This window comes from Falco biarmicus, chromosome 1 (assembly GCF_023638135.1).
Source record: "Falco biarmicus isolate bFalBia1 chromosome 1, bFalBia1.pri, whole genome shotgun sequence".
Lineage (NCBI taxonomy): Eukaryota > Metazoa > Chordata > Aves > Falconiformes > Falconidae > Falco > Falco biarmicus.
Window position 1 is genome coordinate 79,882,448 of NC_079288.1, and position 24,693 is coordinate 79,907,140.

At 46.4% G+C, this 24,693-nt stretch overlaps 1 long non-coding RNA gene across 2 annotated transcripts; it reads right to left on the reverse strand.

Annotated features, from left to right (window-relative positions):
* Positions 1-103: 103 nt before the first annotated feature.
* On the reverse strand, positions 104-24,663 carry LOC130149739 (uncharacterized). Of its 2 annotated transcripts, XR_008821997.1 has the most exons (5): positions 23,080-24,663; positions 15,102-15,209; positions 13,122-13,234; positions 1,365-1,514; positions 104-731 (listed from the first exon to the last, which is right to left on the reverse strand). It is a non-coding gene; the product is annotated as an uncharacterized LOC130149739 (long non-coding RNA). The 2 variants fall into 2 exon arrangements; XR_008821998.1 differs by lacking the exons at positions 104-731; positions 1,365-1,514 and adding an exon at positions 12,751-12,821.
* Positions 24,664-24,693: the final 30 nt, after the last annotated feature.

Here is a 24,693-nt window from a genome sequence, read left to right on the forward strand (position 1 = left end):
TCATTCACGCTTGTGTGTATGTATACATGCAGACATAGACAAGTACATATGCATGTGTTTGTTACATGTACACACACACATGGCCTGGGGGACCTGCCTATGTCTGCAGAAATTCAATTTGAAATCTCAACTCTGCTTACATTAATTTTAACTTTCAATGCTGATTAATGGATGTTTCACACCAGAAGAATGATCTCAGCTCCAGCTCAAGGCATCCAGGACCCTCAGCACTGTCCTCTGAGCACTTGGCTTTTCATGTGTCTCTTCTGCTTGGAAAAAAAGAACCGAAAATCTCAAAGCTGAGAGAAATAAAGGTATCAGATCCTACTGCAGAGGGGGGCAAACAGCACCCCCAAAATGAAAAAACTTTGTCTACAACCAGAAGACTGCGTGGAGGCAGGTGAGCCACAGCTACATGCCGTTTCTTGAAAGACACCGGTCCAAACCCCCAAGGACTCAAGAAGCAGCAAGTACTCCCGGAAAGGGAAAGGCATTCAGGTATTTATTGGTTTTCAGAAATGTTTTTATTATTTGTTGGACTTTATGAGCATAAAGCAAAGGTGACTTTAAGAAGTTCCTCTGCAAAACCTTCATGTACGTTGATCCGTCACACAAGAGTTCCTAGGAGGGTGAAACTGGAAGAGTCCAGAGGTTTGAAAGCACTGTGGCTCAGGTGGAGCTGCTCGTAACATCCACAGCCTAAGAGTTAGATGGACCTGTTATAAAGGACCCTGTAAATAAAGATTTCTAAAATGAGTAACATTACTTTTAAAGAAAACCAGATGTATAACATTAGAAGAATATGCATTTTTAAAAAGCTTAATCTTTAAACCTCAAAAGCATACTCCCATGGGAGTCACTAAAGTGATTGCAATATAAAACCCCCAGATAAAATAATAAAAATGAAGAATTCCTGCAGGGAGGGATCCTGAGGTGCTTTGCAACTGTAAAGTGGTACAGAAAAGACTAATAATTATCAGTTTGCTGTGAACCTTGAAACCCCTGCAGTGAGGAATGGGGTAGGTTTCCCAGATGTACATGAATTACTGCTGGTTTGATATTTCCCTCCTCCTGGGTGTGCATAGTTTGATAATCTTCTACCAGCTTTTCCAGCAAATCCTTCCTCTGCTACATATGTAATTCAGTCTCTCCTGCTCCTCAGCTGAACCTGGTCCTACTTGCCTGCAAAATGACTAAGTCCTGCAGGTGGCTCAGAAGGCATTAGCTATGCTTCAAGGGTTTCTTTTTCAAAACTTTTGATTAAAATATATATAGTTTACCCAGATAAAATGATGGGGCAGTGGCATAAGGACCTGTAACAAACATGTTAGCAAATGCTAGGCAGGTGTTGTGGTCTACGTTACCTCCTTATAGAAGAATCAGAGTGAAGGTGACGGGTCATGTCTTTCTACCTCTGACTTCCACAGCCAGCTGTACTGTGGCATCTCTCCAGCTTCTGGCAAAACATCTCCCACCCAGACAATTGTGAATATGTTTCATGTGGTCAGAAAGTGCTGGAGAGACAGGCCAGAAATTCACCCTGTTATGCTAAACCCAACAAATAAGAAATTATCTGCATATAAATACAGTTTATGCTTTTCCACTTGAAAGGAAATCCCCTTATCAGCTCAGTCTCAGACGAAAACAACCAGGGACACCGTGAGCTGAGCCAAGTGCCCTTGCTGAGAGGAATCAGTGGCCTTCCCTGGCAACCGAATCCATGCCTCTGTGGCCCTTTGGGGAGGCAGTTTTACCATATTGTGTAAAATAAGTTGCCAGACAGAGCTGTTGAAGGGGAAAGTGGAGCGTGGAGATAGCACATGGCTGGTTTGCTCAGTCAGATACTGGGAACTGATGCAAAAGCAGGGAAGGAGATGTGAGGTTGGAACACATTTGTTGGGTCAAATGCCATTTTTTTTTTCCTTTTTAAGTATACTGTAGGCCTGCTGCTACTGAAATCAATGAAAATGTTGCTATTAAATGTCAAGAATATAAGAATCATTGAAAACTTTTCCTCATTGCCTGAATCTTCAAATTGTAGTCCTTCCTCCATTCTCCCTTTCTATGTATTTTCATCTCAAAATGCACTAAGACTGATGATGTCCTTCTTATACAGGTGAACACTATGCAGGTATAGGTGGGATAAAGCACTTTATTTAAAAAAACAAAACAAAATCAAAACACCCCAAAGTTCCCTGCTGCAGTAACACAAGGCTGTCTTAAAAATGAAAAAAGCAACCCAAACCCAAACATAAAGACCTCCAAAACCAGTTTCAAGGATTAAAAGGATGGCATGAAGCCCTGGTTAAACCCAGTGCTCAGAAATTCAGCACGACCACATACAGAAGTAGCTCTCTGTGTGTTCATCAAGAAGCACAGCCACCCCTTTAAATCATCCTAGGTCACCTCCAGGAAAGACACATTTTTCCATGTTTTCTGATGGCAAGAAAGGTGGTTTTCACCCCGGAAGATCAATGATGTGGCTGATACAGATAGAATTCAGCAACACCCACCAGTGGTCTCTATGCATGTCTCATACAGGGCTTGAAATGTAAATTTTGTCTGCAGCCAGCGTGGTCTGACAGACTCAGTATAAGATCAGAAAGTGGGAGCTGCTCTCCTGGAGCTGTCCTGCACCACTAAGCCACCTCCTTCTCGCCAAGGCTGTGCTCTCTGAGGGCTGAGCAAGTGCAGGCAAAGAACAAGACTTACGCAGATTCCCACTGGCCCCATCAGGATGGTTTTTAAAAGCCACCATGGTGAGTTGCTCTGCCCCTCTGGGGTGACTCCCATGCTTCAGAGCGATGCCAAGGACCCTGCGCTGGGAGCCCAGCCCTGCACCGAGAGCTGCTGAGCAGGGAAAGAGCAGCAACTAAACAGGACTGGAAGGAAAAATGCGCTGATAGCATGTTCAAATTTCCCTTGAGCTGCTGCCTACAGTTGAGCTATAAGCAGCATCAATCGAGCACAAACGTGCCTTTCCCAAGCAAGGGGAGCTGGGTGCCAGCTCCCCATGGGACTCCAGTGGGAGCCACGGCCCAGCAGCATCACCCGCCCTGAGCACTGACCCGCCTCCAGGTAAGAACAAGGCTCGCACGGCATTTTCACCATCCCTGGTGCCTGCCAAATCCTCTGGGCTGGCAGAGCATCGCTCTCCCACCCCAATCCTTCCCCAACGACCGGAATTAATTTCCCCCAGTTGCAGGGGGGAAGCGTCCGACTGCATGAGCCCGAAGAAACAATTTTTATATCTGGTTTCTGCTGAAACAGAATTGTTTTCCTGATGGCATGAGGTCGGTGAAAGTTCTCCAGCTGTGTCGCAGAGGTTTTTTTCCACAAAAGTGGGGGTGTTAACCGTGGTGGTATGGCACAGCTCCAGCTCAGCGCCCACTGCTCGGCATTCCCCCTGCTCCGGCAGCCGGGCAGAGCATCCCGCACTGTTTGAACAGCTGCCCTTCCATTTGGGAGGGGGCTGCCCTTCAGTCCTGGGAGAAGAGCTCATCTTCGGGATAGTTTGCATAACAATTAGCATTTGTCAGCTGAGATACGCCTGGTGAAAGAACACTGTTTATATTTTTGGGGCTGGAATATTTCTTGAACCACAAAAGCTAAGCTGAGGTGGGGACCAAGCCTGAAGGTGGGCTGATTTCATACGGCAGGTTGAGGAGTTGCTTTTGCATTCAGCTCAGAGGTAGACAAGCAGAGCTGCCGTGCAAGGGGGGATTCTTTAGCTCATAGAGATTTAATTCAGTTGTTCCAATGAAATAAATACATCCGCCTTAAACAATTGAAAGAGGTATTTACTGCCTGTGGTTTAACAACTGTATTAAGTCAAAGGGACCAGTCGACTAGAGCCTTATAATTCTTTTCTAAAGAGAGGATGAGAGAAAAGAATGAGACAACAATGCAGTATTTATAATAAAGATGAAATGAGTGGAACTCAGTGGCGCCAGCAGCCCCGGAGCTCCTGCTGCTTGGGTTAATGCATTTTGCATTAGCACGTCTGGATATCTGGCACTGGAAGGTCCCGAAAATGCTTTTACAAAATAGTGGCATTCTTACGGCAGCAGCATTTCTTCCAAGCACCACCGCTGACTGGTGCAGCTGGGCTGGGCAGCCCCTGCAGCTGGGTGAATCACCAGGAAGGTTTCAGGTGACTTGAGACCTATTTTCCACTTGCCTTCTCACAGCCGGGCTGCTTTTTGCTCTGCTCACCTCTGCATGTTGACAAGTGATTGCACCAAAAGGGCTGATACTCTCACAAGGCACCTGCTCAAGTAGGGGGGGGTATGGGGCAGGGGGGGGGGGGGGGGGGGCTGGGGGATTGGCCCACAAAAGCAGCATCCCTGCCTTCTCAGGTTGTACTGGGGGGCTACTGGGCAGCTAGACATCATGGTGAGCACGCAAACACAAAATTACAGCTGTAAGTAGTTTTGCTTTGCATTGGTTAAGTGAATAACATCTCCGTTACAAGAACCCCTAGATCTGTATCCTATACTACTCTGTTACTCCAACAGTTAATCTTATATTTGCTTCGGAAGCAATACAAAATCCTCAAAGGAATTAATAGCCAGCAACTGCATGTCACTAGAACAATTTATTCTTCATTCTTTCCCCCAACAGACTGGACAGATACATGTCTCTCATTTCTTCCTGAAACCTGGATTTGAAAAACTTTGGGTTGCTGCATCTTCCCCTAACCTGGCAGAAGGGCAACATTAGCAGTAATGAGCAAAGCACAGCAGCACCCCAGGACAAACTCAGGGACAGGTGGAAAGACCACCTGGGTGTAGTGTCATCACAAGCAGATGGCAAGTGGTACCTCCTTTTTAATAACTATGATGATAGAAAGGGGAAATTCAACACCTCAGGGTTTTCTTTTGGTTTTGATATATACAAAAATTTCTTGTCCTAAGAAATAAGTATACCAGAAACTATTTCAATAATTCTTAAAATATGGATCTTGGATTTTTGTTATTCCTTCTGCCTAAGCTTCTCTCACACAAGGTTATCTCTGCACAGAAGCAGCACATTGGCCTGGTGCTAGAGGCTGCCAAAAAGTGTGGGAACAAGTCAATGAGGAGCGAGACGGGGAAAACAAAATAAATTTATGAAGCAGTTTTCCTGATGCTCGAGTACAGCTAAGAACAGGAGTTCTTCCTTCCAAAAATAAAGTTAATCTCAGCCGCTGACCCCCAAGTGCTAGAGCAGCGGGACTGGGGTAGCAGCTACAAGCTCTGGCACCCCAATCCCAGCCCGTACTGAACCTCATTTTCATGGGCACATTACTTTTGGCTTGATTTTTCAGCAAACTCTTTTGTTCTCAGTAGGACATGTTGGCACTTCACTCTACAAAATCTACTCTTAGTATCTTGATTTCATATATGGAAAATACTTATTAGCCCCATAGGATGTGGGCAGGGTTGTTTAGTTATCATAGCACAGTGCCTAGAAGCCATTCAGTGGTGGTAAGCCCAAGCCAAGCTGTTTTTCTCTCCTCACCCGCTCACACACTGAAGGAGAATGAGCATGTTGACTTCACCCAAACTGGAAGGTGAAAAGACATCAACACCTGCCTATCTTTTAAGACAACCCTGATGAGACGTGTCTTGCAATGAGTTCCTTAAACAAAGACAGGCAGAAACCTTCTGAGAGAATGACAGCACCACGACAGAAGCCTGGAGATGATAAATTAGTGAAAGTGTCTTCAAATACCACAGGTGGCAATAGCTCAACACCTGGGATATCAAGCAAAAGGGTAAGTGTCCAAAGCGGGCAGAGATCCCAGGTTGTGACACCCCACATTTAGGCTGTTGAGGCTGGTCAGGATACAGCTTGGATCTGGAGGTGAGGTCTGGACTGAGGTTTTGACTTTACTTGCTGCTAGTCAGAAATGTTCCCCAAGGCAAATGTAACTGAGTAACCTCCTGGTCAGGTTTCCAGTTCGTCTTTGAGTCTTGATTGGTGTCTGGCAGGAATGTGAAGTATTTAGCAGCAGGGAGTGTCCTGCTTCCAGGAGGATGTGCCACTGGCCTCGCTCCACGGGTTCCCTGGGGACGGGCTGAGCTTTAACTAAAAGCTGCTCTAAATCCTGCAGACTATTTTAGAGGAAGTTTGGACACCCTGGGACTGCAGGAGGTGCACATCAGGGCAAAGTTCTCCACTTCTTCATACAGAAAAGCCAAAATGTTGGCTCTGAAATTGATGCTAAAGAAAGCAGCTCTCGGAGCCTGTTCTGGGGTCTCAGGAAGCAGGACAGCCCCTCGTGTTCCTGCCGTAACACAGCCTCGGCACAGCTTTCTAGTGGGATGCATTTCAATGGTGTTTTCCAGCATCAGTGCTTTTTTGCCATCTCCCCATCTCCTGCGTTACTACTTCTTCGCCTTCTTTCTAGTGCAACCACTGCCTCAGAGAGTCTGAGCTGGGATGGAGAAATGGCCATGGAGGCACACGGTCTGTGACAGGTTATTCTGATTGATGCCACTTGGTGCTGTCACACAGGGCTTTGAAAACAACGCGTCCCAGTGCAGCCACATTTATTTTGCTGACTGCTGTTCTCTGAAGCCTGGAACAGCTTAAGGCTTGGTACGTAGCCTCCTCCCCTTGGGACAGCGTATCCTGATATTGCTAAAAGGCCTTTTGACAACATGCATTATTATCCTTCCTGTGGGGGATGCTGGCGGCAAATGGTCAGTCACTGGTCCAGGCTGAGTAGATGTGGCAACAGGCTGTGCTGCGGAAGTTTTAGTTTCCCACCTTTGCTGTTCATGGTTACTGGGTGAGCTGGGGGCAGCTGGTTTCCCTTCCAGGCCGTACCAGGAGCAGCAACAACAGATCTGGGAGTGAAAGGTCTTGAGTGTCACTTGCTGTCCCCTCAGCTTGAAGAACAGTAACTCATTCCTTCAGTAAAAAAACAATCCCAAATAGCCCCTTATGATTAAATTGGCCTCGAGATGGGACAGCAGGAAACCCAGTGGTGTGATGGATCTGTCACTGTCCCCAGAAGTGACCCATGTGGATCCCACCAGGGAATGGACATTGTGCAGGAAGGGAAATCTCTGACATGCAGCTCTCCCTGGAGGTTAGAGAATCGCCCAAGGAAGCGTTTTGAAGAAAGCCTAGAAGAGCAGGAGCAGTGGGAATGCTGCATGGGTGGGATGCTGGGGATGGGGCACAGGGAGTGAAAGGGAAAGGTGCAAGATGGCCTCGTGCAGATGTGTGCTCCTACAAAGGAGACCCAAAACGGGGCTCCTGCCTCCCCCTACTTGCTGCACAACACGACTGTAAGCAGCTGTACCCCAGGAGCAGGGCGCTGCCGTGCTCTCAGGGTGTTCCCAGCCAAGCGGCCACTTTGTGAAGCTTTGGCAAGCCAGCAGATCCTGTGTCCTGAATCCTGAGTGGGGAGGCAGGGACTCTGTCCTTCAGAGTGCGCTGTACATGATGTGAACCGACCATCAGAGGACACACACGGTTGTGGGTAGGTGTCGGCTGCGAGGGCAGCCCCAACTTGGGGTTTCCCTGCTTTGGGATAGGTCACTGTGTTGCCTGATTTGTCTCTTTTTATGTTTTTGCACGTATTTTCATCACTATGTGCTTTGCTAATGCAGTCACGTGTAAAAAACAGGCAGGATATACTACATAAAAACAGGAAAGATCTTTAATCTTAGGGTCATGAGAATGGCACTTGCTCTAGCAAAGCTACTTGTCCAGTCGCTTTACTTCTAACATACTTTTTTTCAGTACTGACAGAGCTTCAAGCCTCTGGATTTCAGCAGTGTCTCCAGCTATGAAGTTTTAGGTGACTGATGGGTCAAAGTAGGTCTTAGGGGACTGCAGTGAACCAACAAATGATGCCATCACAGAAGAGCTTGGGATGTGCTCTTTCTCTCTTTCCATCCATTTCTCCTTTTGTCTTGAAATATGTTCAAGAGTCCCTTAATCAAATTGGTGTTTTTTGGTTCATTGCTCAATTTTGTTCAGCTAGTGAATATTAATTCCCCTATTGGGTGAAATAATTGGAATAATGCAAATAGATCCAAATAACAGCTGCAAACTAAATGATGCTTTAAGCACTTTATAATAAACAGAGCAAAATAAAATGAATACATTCATTTTAACACCTGAATTCATTGTATAAGCAGAATTAAGAGGCTGAAGACCAGAAGGAATGTTAAAAGTCACAATGATTCTAAATCTTGGGTCATGCAATTTGAACTTTGCTATTGGAAAACCGTTGCACACGTATGCTGTGCTTTAAAAATGACACTGATGACCCCGCAAGAACACTCAATGGATCAACTTCCCAAAATTGCATGGTAAAGTCTGTGATCAAAATATATCACTTCAGGGAGTGACTACAAGGCACAGACATCACTTACGGAAGTCTCCAAACCTCTTTAATGGTGCCTAGCCTTTACAAGTGCTTTTACTTCTAATTTACAGGATAGGATCACCCTTGCACAGGGTTGCTTACCCCACTTTGTCCGAGGACCAAGCCAGCTTGCATTTGACACGAACAGGGAATGGGTACGGGAGAGGAATAACATCTACACCCTGCTCTGCTGCCTGCTAACTGCCCGCTCTCACCAAACTCCAAGAATGCCACTTTGCAGTGTCAGACCACATGGAGCTTTTCTAAAGTTGCATTGCAGGTGAGGAGCAGAAACCCCTTGCTTCAGACTGCTGCATTATCAGAAAACTTCTAGAGTTTCTCAGGCATTCACCGCAGTCCCACAATCTGTCTGACCAAGGAAGAATGCCTCGCAAAGAGATCGGGTTTTATCCAGCGCCAGGTATGCTGATAACCCTCCTGAATCAGTCGCCAATCTCTGCCTGGTAAAAGCACTGCCCGTGGTATTTTTACGGAAGCTATTTTTAAACGACAGTGTGATATTTTGTTTTCTTTCACTCGTTTGTCAACTGGCTGTGCCACGCATCTGCTCTGACAAGAAACTTCCAGTTATTTTTCTCCAGCCCATTCCAGCTGGGATGGAGGCAGGGCTGGAGAAAGCACTGGCTGCAGGCAGGGTGAGCCCAGCAGGGAGCAGTGACCCTGCGAACCTCTGCCTGTCGGGGTCCCCCGTGTCAGGCTGTGGGAAAAGCCTTCCAAGTTTCTGCTGATTCTGGTGTTGATGCCGCTTTGGGCTGGTTTTCACAATTCGGGTTGTGCTATGTTTAGTTGGGCTGCTGCTTGCATGAATGTTTGGATTTTGCTGGTTTCGTTTTTTTTTTTTCACCTGAATTGCATTAGATTTTCAAGGAATTACATTTTGAGATCTAGGTTCTGAACAGTCTCAAAGCATGAGCATCTAAAAATTGAAAATTAAACCCTGAAATGTCCAAAAGGTGTCATGTGTGGACAATTCACGTTTCATCTCATCAGTTTTCCCAAATGGAGATGTAACTGATTCCACCCCTTGATTCAAGTGCCTGGAAATTGTTGCATGTTCCATAATGGGCTTTACATTTTGTTTCTCTCAATAATGCATTACAGAGTGACACTGGTCACTTTCCATCCCCTGGGGGTTTCTTCTGGAGAAAGGGTATATAAAATGCCTGCTGGAATTTTGCTGATTCCCAAGCCCTCCACCCATAAGCACTGTTGGATCACAGTTGTCCCACAGTTTTATATCAGGATTGTCTAGCCCATCAAATCCAGACACAAATGGCTCACAGCAGATAAAACCCTACTGAGAAATATGGATTGTCTATGTGTGCGCAGTTATTGGATATAAAACATGCCTAATTAAATCCTGGGAAATTGCATCCTCTGGTTTTAAGTCCTCTGTCTGTACATGGGCCCAAGATTTCTGGTTTTACGCCTCTGAGTAATGTCAGGATTCATTCCAACACCTTCTCTTAGATATAGTATGTACAATACTGCCTCCCTGCAGGGCTAATCCCACAGACTACAAAATCACTGCTCAGGTAGCTCGGATACCTTTCCATCTCAGAAATGGTGCCAGACCCCGTCTCAGGCGAGGTGCCTGTCTCGGGGGTCAGTCCTAGGAGCAGAACTAGATCTTTACCAAAATTTTCTGCCCTGATCCAGCAGGTCCAGCAGCTGGAACAAGAGGGGGAATTGCATCCCTGCTTAGCCTGAGCTCTGCCAATTCCCACCAGTTATCGAGGCTGTTCTTTTAATCACAGAATCCAGTAGAACTGGATTGAAACCAACACACTTACTTTCCCATCAAGAATCTGACAGATATTCTAAAATCTCTTAAATTTTCTAGTTTCTAACCCAAAAGCCATTGGGAAGAACAGCTATAGTTTGATGGGGTAGATTTCAAAGACCCTAATAATTTCTTCTGCCTTTGGTTAAGATCCCTGAGGAAATAATAACAGAAGCAGTAAAAATACGTCCTTTATTCATCGTGGCTTTACGTCAGGAGATTACTGCTCTAATCATTAACTAGCCTGCTGCATTATCTATGAAAATTGCTCTGTAATATTTATGAAATGTGACCTTTGTTGATTCAATGTTACAAAGTGTTGGATTCATTCTGTTTGCAAGTGGAACAGATTTCCAAATCACTCTGCAATTAGTACAGTTTGATCTAACCAGCCTATCTCTGCATGGGGTAGCCTTCCACTGAAGCAGCAGGATCGCTGTCAGAAATGAAATGTATTTTCCATACCGCTGAAAGTAAGGCTGTAACACCTGCTTGCACTACATCATCTTTGGCAAAGGTAATTGCTGAATGAATATTCCCAGTAAGGGAAAACAGTAACCAGACTTAGAAAGCTTTTTTAATGAGAAATATTTCAATTAAAAAAAAAAGTACACGGCCAAAAATGTTTGCTATTTGTAATATTGTAAGGGGAAAGCAAAAGGCAATGGAACGATCTCAGGCCGAAATGGGCACTATTAGCCACTCTGCAATAGATACAGGTACAGCAAGTGACAACAGGAGGATTCATGAGCCCAGTGGAGTCGAGATGCTCTGGTGCACAATTCTCTATGTCACTCCCAAGGCCACCATCAGGAGGGGATGGTAAGTCCCTCCCCACCTAAAAACCACATCTCTGTGATCAACCTCATGCTACCATGAATTTCCAGTTCTCACAGCCATATAGGACGAGCTGTACCACTTCAGTGTATGTGGTATTTTGGAGGAGCAAAGTTTCATTGGAGCGACAAATGTGCCGGACGAGCATCACGCAGTGAAGCCATGTGGCACCACTCAGTGGCAGATCACTAGGACTGTGTAGTATCCCTAGAATTAATATCACATTTTTCCATTCCCTGAGCTCTACATGGTCAGTGTCAGCACTCCATTTTCATCACAGGGTAACTGACACTCAATCCAGCTGGGACTGCCTCACGTGACACACCACATCGTGACACACCACGTCGTGACACACCACGTCGTGAGCAAACTGAGCAGCTTCTTGCCCCTGTGTTTGATCCCTGAGCTTGTTCACTAGTGATGGACAAAATTAGCATTTGGTTTGATGAGCCAGGTTAAGCCCTGATGAAACCCCTGCATACACTCGTAAAAGATCCCAGCTTGGCCCCGTGTATATCTGGTTTTTTTCCCTCTAGCATGACATCCAACTGTGTTTTCCTTTGCAGGAACCAAACATCCTCTTGGATCAAGCAGGGACTGGAAAGCCACAGAGACACCACCCGCACGTTCTGCTCCCTGCGTGGGATGGAGAGGGAGGCTGGGGCCGAGCTGGGACTGGGCAGGCAGCAGGTCCTCATTCAGGACAAACTGGTGCAGCCACCCCACAGGCAGAACGGCTCTGCCAGGCCAAGGGTACTTCTCAGGAGGAAGGTATTCAGGTCCTCACCATGGTCCTGCCTTTCAAACTGCTATTTTAGCACTTTTTTCCCCCACATATGAAATGGAAACCGTACTAACCTACAGGACACGAGCAGTCTGATGTAATGGCAGCAGCACAGGCAGCAGAGAGAAAGTCCTGCCCATGCTCCGCTGCCAGAATCAGTCTTCCATGGTTTATGATTTTGTCCCCAAATTCAAAGCTGCTTGCAAGCCTGGCCAACAGTGCCTGATGAACCTCTCCTTTCCCTGTGACCTTGACGATGTGCTCGCAAACAAAGGAGCTGCTAAGGAAACGAATGCGGGCTGTGCCTGTGAATGACAAGGGTTTCTTGGCATCTGGCCGAAAATTGTGGCACTTTTTCCCAGAACTCGCCAGAATTGGGGAATCCTCCTTCCTCCATGTCACACACATGGGAAAGGTAAAAATACAGACGTTTGAGCAATTAAAGAGCAAAAGAGAAACTAAAGACATGTACAGGCTTTTGTGTTATGGGAATTGGGGAAAAAAGAGGCTCCATAAGCACTGTTACCATGAGCTGCAGCATTGCCTGCTAGCAGCGGTGGGGAGAGGGACCCTGTGACAGGCTCCACTCGCCACCAGCCCACCCCACCCTGCAGGTGTGTTTCTTTGGATGCCTTTTCCATTCCCCAAAATGTGGAAGGGATTATCTCACGTGCTGTGAACCAACTGGCAAGGAGGAGAATATTTGCAAGCAAACATGTGAAACCAGGAGGAAGAGGAAAGAGCAGCTGCTCTGGTGGGATGAGCTCAGCCCCTCCAGGTGTCCCAGGAACACAAACGCGCCCTGCCAGCCATGGTGAAAGCAGTGGGATGGGCAGTGACTGCTGCACTCAGAAGCAGGGCAGCAACAGCACGGGCATAGCTGCCCTCCAGCTTCTTGCTGAGGGTCAGTTACACACATTTATTGCAGTTGCAAGTGCCTGCACTGGTGCAGACTGGGTGAAGTCTTTGGAGGTCTGGTTATCCCACAGCTCTGAGGCAGGCACAGATCCATGGAAAAAGGAAGGCTGAAAGAGAAGAAGTGGTCTGGGCAAAAACATGTCTAGAAATCCCCTGGCTCTTGCTGGAAAGCCCTCCTCTCTCTAAAGGGCACTGCAGTGCTTGCTGACCACTTTCTCTTCCTCACCAATGTCAGCAACATTTTCAAATCCCTTCCTGCATTGCAATGTTTGCCACAGAAGTGTTTTGTTGACTAGGAGGTGTTTTGAACATCTGTGACAAGGAAGACGCATGGTAGGTGTGAGTGACAGTGGTGAGTTTGGTGCTCCCCATCAAGGCTGGTCGTTCCCATTCAGCTTCGGTCCTACCTGGGCTGGAACTGCTGAGCTGGGGAAATGGCAAGCAGGTGGAAGGCATGCTGTAATTCAGCAGCGCTCATTTTTGCAACCCTCGTTCCAGCTGTCAGAAGGCGGCAAAGTTCCTGTATGAAAATGTTTTCAGTTGAATATATCACAAAAGTAATAATAGATATTTCAAGATGTAAACAGTAGCTCTTTTCCTCCAGAAAATAAAAACAAAAATCACAATTACAGCCTTTGCGTGTCACGTAGCTGTTTACTAACATGTAACATAACTCTAGGGATCAAAAGTGGGGGAAAGAAATTAGATTAAAGGAAATGTGTTTTGTGGTTTTTTTAACCTAAAGTGTTCTCCATAAAACTATTATGCTGAGAGGATGACTAATGTAAGCAGTGTGTGTATTGAAGTGTGTCATGAACACTTTTTATGCTTTCTGAAAACACAAAGAGAAACCCCAGGAGAGAATTAATTTACAAATCTGATTAAGCATAGTGCCTAAGTGGCAAAAAGCATCATACAATAAATAGTAGACTCCACAGGTAAGCAAAGCTTTTAAAAAATAAACATACTCTACAAAGAGCCCAGATATGTGCATTTTGCATAATTTAATGTGTTTGACTAGATGTCAAAGGTACAGACAATGAAAGCAGAGGTCATGCAGAGGTATTACCTTTGACCTCTTCATTAAGCCATCATACTGCCTGTCAAGTGTAAAGCATCTATCTTAATTTGGGAAGCGAAGGCAAGCCTGTGAACAGAAGAATGAGTCATAAAATAGGGGGGTTCTACCTGATGTCAAGATAGACTTACAGTTTTGTCTTCAGCCAGTCACAGTGGAATGAGTTGGGGTGGACCAAGAACCTGCCATCTCCCGGGAATTTTCTCCCCCACCAGACACAACCGATTCCCCCACCGCTGACCCACACGGTAGGGCCAAAGCACCCCAGTGCCAACACTTTCCCCTTGGGTGCAAGATCTGCTGCTTTGCGCAAGGTCCTGCCCCAGCCTTCTTTGGGCACCGGTCCCAGCTACCCGAGTCTCGACAAAAGCCACCTTTGGTATGGGTTGTGTCAGCCTTCATTCTTTCCTATTTATAGAGTCGTTTCTGATAGCATTTCGGAAGTAAGCAATAGTGTTGCTCAGCATTCAGAGTTTACCTGTCTTCAGGGACTTTCTGAGTTCATGGGAGTCCGGATGTTAATTACAATCCCTTCCAGCTGTAGATCAGAGGTGCCTTCAAACTACAGATGGATGTTCATTAGAAGTTAACGCTTTAAGTCTCATCAGTGCACCTCTGAACATTACAGCTGTCTTTTTTATGTACAGGATTATACTTCCACTAATGTCACCCTCCGGGATAACTGCCAATATACGTAATGCTTTTAAACAACCCTCATCATTTAATTCAAAAACGGAAAGGTGACAGGGTGACTTGGTATGACTTAGACATTCCCACGTGCACGAGTGAGTGGTGAAATGCCCTGTCCTAGTGCTGTCATGGCAGTCACCTGATATGGGTCTACCTTCCACCATCCTTAACACATCTGAATGGGAAGCAAAAGTGAAAATCATGCTTGTGTTACATTGCTCCCTGTGGGGAGAAGGAGAACCATTTTGTGGTGAAAGCCCTGAAATAGACTCGAGTTACTATAGGTATCTCATTACTGCTGGTAGTGAGATCTGGGATTTCTCTATGCCTCTACTTCCCTCTGGATAGGGAAGATTTAGTCATAACAATTTTCTCATACCTTTGTCTGCTTTTTTCATGTTGACTGTAAGGTCTTCGCATTAAAAAAAAAAAAAAAAGCTCTCTCCCTGTGTGTAGATCATCTAGACTAGTGGGGTCTCCTATAGATACCAAGAGCCCAGCAACAATGAAGAAGAGATGAAGAGCTGCCAGTGTCCTGACAAGTTAGAAAAAGGGGAATTCATTAAGTAATGCCCTGAAACTTCTTTTCTGTGGGCTGGTAAAACATACACTCACTTACACAATGCAGACATTGTCAGCAAAGCAGGAAGTTTGTGTCCTCAGCACTGAGTCTCTGTGCCGTAACTGCAGGGAGTCCCACACCTTGGACGTGGCTCAGGCAGAGAATCTGTGTCACACGAAAGGAGAGGAATAGAAACAGCATGAAACCATCAGCAACAAAGGAAGGCGAACAAAAACAGGACAGACAGGATCAGAGACACAGAGCCAAGTACAAGGCAAAAAACCAGACCTGTGGAAAGCTGGAAGGAAAACAAATAAACCAAGTCAAATTCTCCGTCCCGCCCCCCAGCTTCTTCCACCTCACTTGTACCTTGTTACTGAAATTTTCTCCCAGTGCTAAAATTGGTGCATCAACATGAAGGACGTGGCACCCCACATGACACTTGCATGGTAAACATCTGCCTGAGGATGAAGATTGCCCTTTGTAATTTCTGCATTTTGCAGACACCACACTTAGCAGACAACACATTTAGCAAACACGGTGCTGTGTACGTCCCACAAGGCTGGGTCCTAACCACTATGTGCTACAGCATCTTAGATTCTGGTCTCCAGACAGAGCAACCTGAGTGATTTTGTTGGGGTTTTTTTTGTATGCAAGGCTGCTTTCAGCAAGTTGTGCCTTTTGACACCATTCCTTTTCCCCTCCAGACCATCACAGAAGTGTTTTGGGGTTCTTGAACAAAGATCTACCCTTTGCTGGAATTCAATGCCTCAAGCAAAGCACCAAAATCAACACTCAGCTTGAAGATTTAGCTGGGAAGTATTAATGGGAAGCACCACACACGATCATTGTCGGCTAGACCTACGCAGCCTCCCACACATGATCCATGAAAAAAGTATTCGCTAAATCAATATCATCCACACAGCGATAGCTAGAGTCTGCCAACACTTACATACTCATTAGCATGATTGATTTCCCATTATCTAATTAATTACTGTAGATTTCACATTTTTACTTTACCTCCTTTGCCATTTGTTCAAGAGCAGCAAATGGCCTGTCACCACAAGGTGACGGCACTGAATTTGTCTTTGTCCTGTACCTTGCATTTTCCCCCACATTGGTGCAAAACTCCAATAGGCACTGGCAAGGGAGGTCCAGGAGGTCTCTGGGTACTCCATCCCCTGCCCAAGGCTGAAGCCAACCCTCTTGCAGGTTTCTCGTGCTGGAGGTGCCAAAGGCTCCCCAGGTAACACAGCCCAGTCCTCACTGTCAGAATATCAGACGAGGTGATTGTCCCCCTGCACCTGGCACTGGTGAGGCCACACCTGGAATCCTGGGTTCAGTTTTGGGCCCCTCACTGCAAGAGGGACATTGAGGTGCCGGAGCGTGTCCAGAGATGGACAGCAGGGCTGGGGCAGGGGCTGGGGAACCAGGCTGATGGGGGGTGGCTGGGGGAACTGGGCGGGGGAGGGTGTTAGTCCGGAGAGGAGGAGACTTAAGGAGGACCTTATTGCTCTCTACAGCTACCTGGCAGAAGGCTGTAGGCAGGTGGGGGTCGGTCTCTTCTTTGAGATAACAAGCAATAGGACAAGAGGAAATGGCCTCAAATTGTGCCAGGGGAGGTTTAGATTGGATATTGGGACACATTTCGTTGCTGAAAGGGTGATCAAGCATTGGAACAGGCTGCCCAGGGAGGTGGTGGAGTCACCATCCCTGGAGGTGTTTAAAAAACACATAGATGTGGTGCTTAGGGACATGGTATAGCGGTGGGCTTGGCAGTCCTGCATTAACAGTTGGACTTGATGATCTCAAAGGTCTTTTCCAACCGAAATGATTCTATGGTTCTACGATTCTAACATTTTGCTGATATCTGTCCTCCCTGCTGCAATTAAAATGCGTTGCTTCTTCCTCTCTTGGATGCTGAAAGCCAACAATTTCCTGCTTGCACTAGCTTTTTTTTGCATAAGGAAGAGAGCTTGTTACAGTCATTCTGCCTGATTCTTCACTCGGTTTCCATACTTATACCAGTAAAAGGGAGTGGAAATTGTACTTGCTTTATGTGGAATAACAGACTGTGTAAGACAGTGTGAAATCAAGCCCATAATTTTTTATTCTAAACCATACGTTACATATACAGTTCCTCTAGAGTGCTCATTTAACATTCAGTTTCATTTCTCCATAGGAGTAATTAGCTTGCAATAAGGAAAATCATTTAATTAGGCCCACAACTGATTAGAGCCTGGTGCATAACCCATCAAAATAAAGAAGATACAAATTGATTTCAACATGTTTTGGGTCAGACCCAATCTTCTGAAGCAAATAGAGAGATAAGACAGCATCTGCTGGCTATTCACCTGCCAAGCCGTTGCGCTGATCTCTAATTTTAGGTCCTGCAGGCAACTGTCCAGGTTATTTACCTCCTGGGCTGTTTTGATCTTCTCTCAAACATGTGTATTGATGTACGAGCTCTCTTATCTCTGCCATGATAATACTGGCCCAACTATACTAGCAGTATGAGGTTCAGGATCAATACTGATTCCTTCCTCATTCAACTGAACAGCATTTTATTTACCTGATTACTAATATCTATTAGTGGCCTGAACTGGCAAATCTGGACTAAGCAGTCTAAAATGCGTGAGTTGGTCATGCTACAGAAATACAGAGTATTATCATTGCTGTACAATATGGGATGCACATATGATCTTCCCGTCACAGATTCACTTGGATCCATCACAGCTAACACAAGTAGAATCCTACGGCTGGTAGTAGATTTGCCTCAGACACATTAGGCATTAATTTTTCCCTACTGAAAACAGAACTCAACAGTTTTCTTACATACTTACTGTAGGCCTATAAATGTGTTATAGATACCCATTTTGATAAACCAAAGTCTATTCTCCCTTATATGTACGCACATAGCTTGGCTTCTAGAGAATGGCTGTATGAAAAGACATCAGGAGTCCACCTCTAATTTCCATCTCATCTCAAAATCTGATTTACAAAATCAGCTTGCAAGTCAGTTGATTTGGATGTCTAAGCACCCAGGTGAGCAATCTTCCATGCTTAAATTTGTAAATATAACTTTCTCTTTCTTGGTTCCTCATCTGTAATAAATATTGTATAAATTAATGGCTGCTAACTACTCCATTGGCCTCTACCATTGGACGCATGAACTCATTCTTCCACATCTAGATGGATTTTCAGACCAAGGAGCAATACAAATTCCTTGGAGCTTCTTCCTATAAACTCAGCAGACACGATTCACAGATACAGAAGAAGGTAAGCTGGGTAAGAAAACGTTAATTTTTTATGTTCAGAGGACAGATGCCATTGAGACTGTGTTACCACTGACTGATTTTATTCATAAAGCCCCCAGCTGCCTCCCTGTCCTCTTAAAGTGGACATTCTATTTGCCAAAGGCAGACTGGTTTCAATTCCGTTTGCTAGCACGTGTGCACAGCCCTGCTTTGTTTCTCTCTCTGTCCTGGACTGCAATGGTGGTGCTAAGCATCAAAGCAGCTTAGAAGATGATCACAGCAAGATAGAATATGCTTTTAATGCTATATGATGTGCTTATAGCAAAGTTACCCAACAGGAAGACCTGACTGCAAATTTTATTGGACAAAGGAGAAATGTTTAATTTATCAGCTCATTCAAGCAGTGACCTCAGGCAGATGCCTATGCCCCACGAAAGCACGCTAACACAAAGTGGGTCTGAGTCATGGTTTCTTCAAAGCCTCTTTGCACTGCACTACTCTATGTATTTTGTGGAAGCTTAATGCAATACAAATGTACACAAGGTCCCTTTCCTACACCGAGGGAATGTAATGAGGCCATGACATGTCTGAGATTCAGATGAAAAATCTTATAATAAATCCTTCCTCTGCAGTGTATCATAATGACAAACATGCCAGACTGGGGACTGGGACACCTACTTATTCTCCCAGCTCTTCTCCTGCCTTTGCTAAGTGACACTGGTCAGTTGTTTCCCCTAAGTCTCGTTTCTTTTTTGTCTTCTAAAAATGAAAGCAGTGATACCATTGCCTTTTGTAAAGTGCTTTGAGCATGGCAGCATCAGAAAAGATTTTTTGGACGATGCTATCCAAAATTGCCAGGCATACGATAAGTGAAATAGAGTTGAGGCAGAGCAGGATGATGGAGAAAATCAGCGTCTCCCAAGCTTTTCAATCCATGCCTCACTTGAACCAGTTAAGAATAATTTCATGCCTGATCACAGAAATGGCTGCAGGGCCTGGCGGCAGGGTACTGCACGTCTTGCTGATCGGGCAGCGCTGGCGGAGAGGGACATTCAAGATCTCTGCAGCCAAACTCTCAAGGACGTTAAGATACAAATGTCGTCTTTCATAATACAGCAATTAACAAGAAATGAACGTTACAAGGGACTGGCATTCGGTTTGGAGTACTATTTTTTTTTCAGATTTGACTTTCAAGCAAGTCTGTTCCATAGCATTCCATAAACCCTCACTAAATCCCAAACAAAACCAGGAGAAATTCAATTGTTTGGGGAAAGCCAGTGATTGAAACAGTGCAGTAAACAACTGGTGTGCTAGTATCACATCGAAAGCCCACCAGCCCAAATGTGTGGGTGTCACTCAGGTCCATAGGACCCCACAGTATCTATACCGTTTCTTTGTTGTCATGGTCCTTGGACAAACTGCCCTCTGAGCCTACACTGAGGGGCATGACAGGTTGAGGACCAATCCAGAAGGCACACTGGATGAGGCTACATAGACCTGACTCCTCCACACTAGAGTCCCTCAACATTGTAGCAGCAACTACTTAACCCCAATACTCCATATACCTTCCTGTCACATAATCTCAGCTTCAGGCTCTGAAAGCAGCTCTCTGACAGGCTGCCACACGTCTTCAGGCCCTTGGAACTTAAAAAGCCCACCCCAGCTAAGAGCAAGCTACACATAAAATAAAGCGATGACAAAAAGCCACATGTACACCAGTAGCAGGCCAAAGGAGACACAGGGCCAAGCAGCTGCAGTGATATCTGCCATCTGAGATCAGGGATGGAGAATGGGTTTTGGTCCTACTTTATTTGGCAGGGCAGATAGAATCAGAGTGTCTGAAACTGGGCTTGGGCACTGACAAAATTGTTACTTCTGAAACTTCTTTCTGTTCAACTTTCAGGTGTTTTGGTTTCTACATCTAGGAAACAGAGTTAATTATCTGAATCACAGGTGAGATGAGAAATTAAATGGGATTTGAGATGTTGAGACAGAGCTGAAACTCGTCAGTGCCAGCTCTGAGTGCAGATCCCCTCCTATGTGGGAAGACAACTAACTCTTTGCTAATTACCCCAAGCCTTGCAACAACCAAGGAAACAGGGGGGTGGACTCCAAGGAACAGTGAAGAAGGTTATTTCTGGACATAGTGATAAGACACAGTAAGGAATTTTAAAAGATGGAAGAAAGAAACATGTAGTAGCTGCAATGAGCCAAATCTGAAAAGCATGAAAAGCATGGAAGGCCTAATTATTTCTTTAAGGCTGTATGTGGGGAATAGTGAATGAAGTTCCTTGAATTATGGATCCTCAACTTTAGAGCTCTGCCCTCACCACAGCTCAGGGCAGTCAGCAGTTCTGGTCTCACTGATCTCACATGCCATGTCATGCCACAGGACAGATTTTTGAAAAGAAAGGCGTTTTAACATTTAAAAACGTAAACACTACCAATCACAAAGTGCAGGCAGTGAAGAAACTGCAAACATTTCAGGTTTTGGGGTGTGGCTGCTGATGGTTCTCCCTTCTGCTTCTAAATATAAAGTTTTTCAAATTTTGCGATAAAGTGACAGCTACCCCTTATCATTGAAGGCCAGCTGTTTCTTTAGCACTCAGCTGCTCCTGCTGCTTGCTCATAGAAATAGAAAATAGCTATTTAGAGACACAAATCTGCAAAGCCTTTGAGCACATGTATATCTTAAAGCCTGTCCTTCAGTTCTCAAAGTAATTCGGTTGATCTTCTTTCACACCCATTTTATACCTCTGCACACACGCTGACACCACCAAAGCTAGTCCTCCTGGTTCACTACCATCAATAAACACAGATCCAGAATGATTCATTCTAGGTCTTTTAAAGTTTTTATTGTGCCTCCTGAGAAGGATTCAGTTGAATTCACTCTAGGAGAAATAATCTTGGTAAAACTACTTGGCACTCTCTAACACATCATTGCACACTGTACAGAAAGCTCCTTTGATGCCACTGCAGGTAAATGTGTGTCAGCACTTGTTTGGTGTGAGCCAACCCATATACCTACCTAAATGCATGTGGATTTACTCCAGATTTCATCTGCAGGGGCTCTGTGGGGTTGGGGGTGTGTGGTGTGTGGGGAGGTGCATGTGTTTACACACATGCTTATAGTTCAAGAAAATTATTAGTTTATGACTTCTGAGGCTGAAAGCCACCATGAACAGAATCAGATGGCTTTTTTGATTGCACTGGTCCCTGTTTTGCAGACCTTAACAGCGCTGCATGAAACCTACTCACGCACACAGTCCAGCTGGCTTCAGCGGCCCTTGTCTTCCCAAAGCATCCCTTCCATGCAAGGAAGCGTGGAAGCACAGGGCCCTGGAAAGTGACAATATCAATGTGAAAATGTGCTTGATCACCTTAAAACAACTGTCTTCAAAATACTTCTGTCCACATTTAAAAGCAGAAAGAGGAATCACATTGAGTCTGATGGCTTTTACCCCAGGAGTGGTTAGAGGTGCTGGGTTTGGGTCCCAAGGAGTGCAGGGGCGGGTGAGGGCAGCTTCAGCCCAGCAGTCAGATTGGACCCAGAGCCTAGGAGTGTCTGGTGAAGGCAGCACTTGGTGGGGTGCGCAGCACGGGCTACGCACCCTGACAAAGCACTGCCCCTGCACAGCGCTCTGCTTGTTTGGAATCATGTGTTTCTAGAGGCAAACAGTGTGTGTTCATGCTGTGGTGGGGAGGAGTGGAAAAACCTTCAGGCCTTCAGAGCCTCAGTAAATCCATACCTGAAGCCTGGCCTTTCATACAAGCATATCCCATTTTCACCCAGGTTCATTTATACACCTAGCACTCCATCTTCCTTTCTGGACACATGACTGATTCCACAGCGCATATACAAAATGATTTAAGATACATTTAAACATATATACAAAGAAATGTAGGTGCTCTGAAAAGCTGAGGTACTGCTAGATTGCTGTGGCTACAGTAGAGAGCAACGGTGACTTATCTGCACATCTCTGCATTTTTTTTACTATGTGCCCTATGCATGTGGTCAGGCAAAGGGAACCTTCTTTCCTGTGTGGACAACACAGACCTATGCATATATGGTTGGATGCTATTTCATAACAGAAAGTGATGTCAAAGTGTCTAAACCTACTTCCAGTTAAGTCAACAGCAAAACTGTCATAGATTTCAATGGGTTTACAGTGAAAGCTCTGTTGTCTCACCCACATGCAGCAGAATTTCAACAGTTCAAGCAGCAAGTGGAAAATGTTACAGTAATCTTTTCACTGTTGCAATCTATGCACCAAATTCTCTTCTGCCTTGCAATTCATGGAGTCAGACTTTTTCCAAACCAATATAAAATTCTCTTAAGTTACAATCACAATGCTCCTTCCTTCATAGCCTTGTATTTTGTCTTATCCCTGATGCCTGGACCAAATGGCAGTAAAATGTGATCTGTGTTTCAGCAATGTTCAAGAGCCAGATTACACTTGCGTATCTGAGGCAACAGAATACAGGCTAATAAATTATCAGGTGTGACGTATACGTAGTTTTACCGCAATCCTCTAAGAAGAGTAAAGCATAATCCTTATTTCAATCTGAACTGCCATTATTCTCTTTAAAGGAAACTGTAGCCGACATCTTTTGCCAAGGAACAAACACACAGGACAATATTCTGCAGCCCTCCTAAACACTGAACAGCTCTTACACAAATAGTTCAATTAAAATCAATGGAACCACTCGTGTGCTTAAGTGCTATTCTGCAGGACTGATTACAGGCTTCAGCATTTTTGGCCTGAAGATGTACCTACCAATGTGTGATCACAGCACAGCTTAAAATGTGCCTATTATAAAAGTACTTGCTCATGTTAAAACCAACCAGTTTTAGGCAACAGCTGTGCAGCAGCTATCTGAGATAAGGATGCGAAGTTAGCAGCACAAATAGGATGGTGTGGACAGGAAAGGTGCTGAGCTTCTTCCTGTTCAGCCTGTATGCCAGGAGGAGGCTATTCTGGTAGATGGCTTCTGTGTATCCAGATGACGAAAGGCAGCTGAATATGCTGGCAAGGGTTGGGAAGCTGGCAGTAACTCTGACTGCACTTCTGACAGCTTTCCACCGTTTCTTTTTTCAGCAGGTTTGACTATTGTTTAGAGTTTAGCAATTCTTTTAAATCTCTGCATGTTTTTACAGTACTGCCGTCTTCCTCTCCTGCCTGCACACTCGAAGGGGTCACGGATGTATGTGCCAGCCACATTTTTACAGCATCACTGGCATCCCATTTCTATTGCCTTTTTCATTCTGATTCATGTCTTGCCATACTTTCCACTATGATAGCAGTCGTCTTTCCCTTCAGTTGCAGCCATATGCCAGCATTCCTCTGCCTTACAGCCCTGATGGCAAGGAGAAACGCAACTGAAATCCGCTCGGAACGTGAGCTCGCTGCAGGAAACTCCTCACGCATGGGCGGTGCATGGCGACGCCCAAGGGCCCTTCATTTGGTGACACCTGGGGCGCAGGTGGCATGTTTTGCCCCCAACACCTGCCAGCCCCCCTGGCCAGCGCCACGGAGGCATCTCCTCAGCACCCGCTGCCCCGCTTACTCGCCTGCCTTGCAGCGGGACCTGGGGCTACCAGGGCTCCCCGCGGCCCGGAGCGAGCAGCGCGTCCCTGTTTACAGCCCAAGCACTAACTGTGCGAGACCCGCCCGACGCTGAGGGGACAGTGGGCGCTGCGGCGCGGGCCAGCGGCTGGCACGGCTCAAGGCCGCTTCCTCACCAGCGAGGGGGCGGCGGCGACGGCGGCGGAGGCCGGCCGACACCCCCTCGGCCCGCCGCTGTTCGGTGAAGCAGGCCCGCGCCCCCCCGGCCGGCCCCACCGCCCCCGCGCACATGCGCAGCCGGGCCGGTAGGAGCGGGGCTCCGCCCGCCTTCAGCCCCGGCCGCGGGAGGGACCCTGGGAGGGAGGGAGGCACTGCCAGCGGCCCTGCCCGGCGCGGAGAGGCTGCGGGTCTGACCCGGGCCGGTACCGAAGGGCAGCGGCAGCGCCCTGCGGCCGGGGGCACGCCAGGCCGGGCAGCGGCTCGGCGGGGCCCTGGGCGGGCGGCTCCTGCCGCGCCGAGGGGGCGCGGCTACGGCGGCACCGGGTCCCTTCAGAGCTCGGCGCTGCCCGGGCCCGGCTCCGGCCCTGCCGCCTGAGGGACTTCCAAGCCCCCGGTCATAAGGCACTTCGCTCAACCTACATTTGACACAAAGGCCCCCCGCCCCCGCCTCTTCCCCCCCCCCCTTTTTTTTTTTTTTTCGGGCGTTTCTCCCTGTCCCGCGAGCGGCGCCGCTGGCGGCAGGTTCGCCGCTAACGTCAGCGACACCCCCGGCACCGGCCGCCGTGCCCCCCAGCCCTGCCCGCGTTCGGCGCACGGCGGCGTGTG